The sequence below is a fragment of the Hydractinia symbiolongicarpus genome, chromosome 14, assembly GCF_029227915.1.
Source record: "Hydractinia symbiolongicarpus strain clone_291-10 chromosome 14, HSymV2.1, whole genome shotgun sequence".
Taxonomy (NCBI): Eukaryota; Metazoa; Cnidaria; class Hydrozoa; order Anthoathecata; family Hydractiniidae; genus Hydractinia; species Hydractinia symbiolongicarpus.
Genome location: NC_079888.1, coordinates 14,907,729 through 14,910,993, shown reverse-complemented (window position 1 = coordinate 14,910,993; position 3,265 = coordinate 14,907,729). Strand labels below are relative to the sequence as shown.

Below are 3,265 nucleotides of genomic sequence, written 5' to 3'. Positions count from 1 at the left end.
TTTATTATTTAGAACTGCCATTTATTCGCAACATTCCTGCCGACAACAATCCAAGGTAGTTAAATAATTCACTCTAGTTGTTGTTGTTGTTTTTGCTGTTGTTATTGTTTTGGTTCATTGTACATTGCCAAAATTTTAATTTTGCTTGAATTAAAAATGCGAAAGTTAATGCGAAAATGTTTTTTACTTAAAGAAATTACTATATTATGCATTATAAATTTCAGACATATTCAGGCTATTAACTTCGTGCGTCGACGGTGCACTGAGATCCTAAGCGATCTACAGAATCATCTTGGTAGTACAGATGCTGTAAAGGTCATAGCAATAAATAGCAGAATAATATATGAAGTGAAATGTCCATTCAATAGATGTCAATATATAGGAGGTAAAGTTGACCGTCATATGAAAGCTGTGCACTAGGTTTCAGACAAGTTGGCTGGACTTTTCAAATTAAGACAAGTTAGACTGCTTAATTATTACACGAAGATTTATCATATTGGTCAAGTCAAACCTCTTCCTTGTAAAGCTTGTAACAGGTATATGTTATTTTATTTTTTATTATGAAAAGTCCGTACAAAAATATATATTTTGACTATTTTTACGTGTCTTGTCAATGCTATATTAACGAAAGGGCCTCTCGCCTTAAAGCTCTTTTTTTCCACATTATGAAACATGTAGTTTGTTTATTTTAGATACTTCGACAGATTTATGACACACGTCAAAAACACACTACAGAAAACAGTAAAAGAGTTTTGTCGATTTCCCGCCGTTTCGATAAGGCTTTAAAGAAGAAATATGATAGTTTTTAGGGTTTTATTCTTTTTATGTAACTTGTAAGACCAATTTATTTTTTGAAATATATATTCAGCAATTGGCGCTAATTGTTAAAATCATTTCCCAGCTTGAAAATAGGTTAAAGAAATAAGAAATTTTATTAGCACCAAAGCTTCCGATACTTATCGTGTTCTGTGAGTTCAGTATGAAAAACGTAAAAGCTAGCCTAAATGTGAATTTGGTCGAAGTTATTTGTTAATAAACAGCTTAGTCTTTAAAAATAAGAACAAGCAATATCAAGTCACACTTAATTTCTTTTTTGTTGCTTACAAAAAAAAACCTGTACCTAAAAAGGACAGGCAAACCCGTGGATTTTTCCAGTAGTACAGTATAAACGCGTGCATTCGACCTTTCATGAAAAGGAAACTGTAAAAAAAAAATAATTTACAAAGAGGTGGCAAGCCACCGCAATGATGAACTCAACCTGTTAGGTCTTTGGAAATAAGCTAGAGTTGTACTCCTCTAGAGAACATGCCTCAAAAAGCACAATTCTCCCTTTTTACAAGGAATTAATTAAAAAAATATAAAAAAATAAAAAGGACACACACATTTGAAAAGATGAACAGAACTTTAACTAAGGGTAGGTAGGTTTCAACTAATATTTCTGAACCTAAGTAGATGTCTAGCTGGGTCACCTCGAAGACGTCCGCGGACGGTCATCAGCAGAAACTAGACATCCCTATCTTCTTATAATAAACTTTGATCACTTTCTGTTCAACTTTGCTGTTCTTTATTTTTAACTCAGGTAATAATAGAGTCGTTACTCTCCAAAGACAAGATCATGTGTGATCAAACCCCCCTGCTAATATTATATTTTTTATTTTTTTTATTTTTTTTTAACTGGGGTAATAAGTGGAGTCGTCACTCTCCAAAGACAAGACTGAGTGTAGCCAAGCACAATTGCTGACTCATTCTGGTTAAAATATTCTTACCTCAGCTCTTCTAAAAAGAAAACATATGACTCGTGACTGTTAATAAGGCGGTCATCACAGAAAATTACTGCTCTACCGTTGCAATGTATCCACCTGTGAACCATTTGGTCGAAGGCTATGGTTGTTTAGTGACCATTATTTAAGTTGCCGCAATGGTTGATAATAGCCCTTAATTGAAAATTTTTACGAAATTTCACTTCTCCATCTACGGTAAAAGGTATGAAAAGGGTACCAGGGTAAGCAGTAATACGAGAGACAATTTTTGACACAAGGCCGTTGGCACTGGCAAAACGTTTTAGCTGTAAAATGAGATGGGAACCGCACGACACTACCTCTTTTTCAACTAGAGCAGTTTGATGAGCGTTGCAAACATGGCAGAAGTAGGCATTGGTGTGTGACAACTCCTCGCTTTCAAAGAACTTATCTAAAGAAGATTGTAACGTAGGGTGCAGAGAAAGTTGGATGCATGGTGTTATAACTTCTGAGGAGCTGGTAATATGACATGAATTGCAAGTGGTTCATGTCTTGATGCCAATACTAAAAAGACTAATGGCAGACCAGGTAGGAGATATTCAAGAACCTCGGGGACGTCGTGCTAAGCAAAGATACTAAATGCACTTCCCTTCGCAGCTGAGATATGATGTTGCATAGCACGCAAAAAAATGGGAGGGATCAACTGGACTTCTAAAAACAGCCAAACTTTGAAAAACACCTACAAATGCTTCGCCTAACTTTGAGGTTGTTTTGCTGCCAGAAATGGCTTCTTTAACTTTTGGAAGGTTATAAAAACATTGTAAGATTGAGTTTGCATAACATGTGTTTCCCAAGTTTTTTAGACCGCTATTCCTAAAATCCGGGTTAGATGGCAATGCGCCTGTTGTTTTGGAAGACCTTGTAGCAAGTTTTTCGGGTTTTTTGATTTTACAAGAGTTTGTGGCACTTGCGGAAGATTTCTCAGGGTTTTTTGATTTCTCACATTCCATATTTGTAACAAACTTCAGGAATGATTGGAGCTTTTTCAGGCTCAACCCAAGTGGTAGAATTTCGAGACATCCAGATGTAAAAAGAAGCACTCATGGAGGCAAAAGTTAGGGATTTTAATAGGGAACGCAAAGGCTTGTTAGGGAAACCAAGGCGACGAAAACAGGTCCTTACTGATTCTGAACAGAAACCCCTTGCACCCACCTCAATGGCAAAGAAATGCACGATCCATCCATTGTTTTTCATAGCATAACATAGTGAAGAATATTTGTTAAGCTTTCGTTTGTGCCAATATTCCGTATTCTCTTCACATGGACAAGTCAGTTCTAACATAATTACAGTTTTTAATAACGTCTGGGCGTAGTTGTGTTATTGCAATGTATGGTGGAACAACTAAAACGGAATCTAAATCTGACAGTATTTTCCAATCGGAAGCAAGGTGAAGAAGGCCTGGACACTTTGTATGACTCTTCTTAGATGGTGATTGACCGGCTGGAATGAAATTAATTTCGTTGCAC

The 3,265-nt window shown here is 36.1% G+C and overlaps 1 long non-coding RNA gene across 1 annotated transcript; it reads left to right on the top strand.

Annotated features, from left to right (window-relative positions):
- On the top strand, positions 1-832 carry LOC130625587 (uncharacterized). The gene is made up of 3 exons (XR_008981739.1): positions 1-55; positions 225-536; positions 693-832. It is a non-coding gene; the product is annotated as an uncharacterized LOC130625587 (long non-coding RNA).
- Positions 833-3,265: the final 2,433 nt, after the last annotated feature.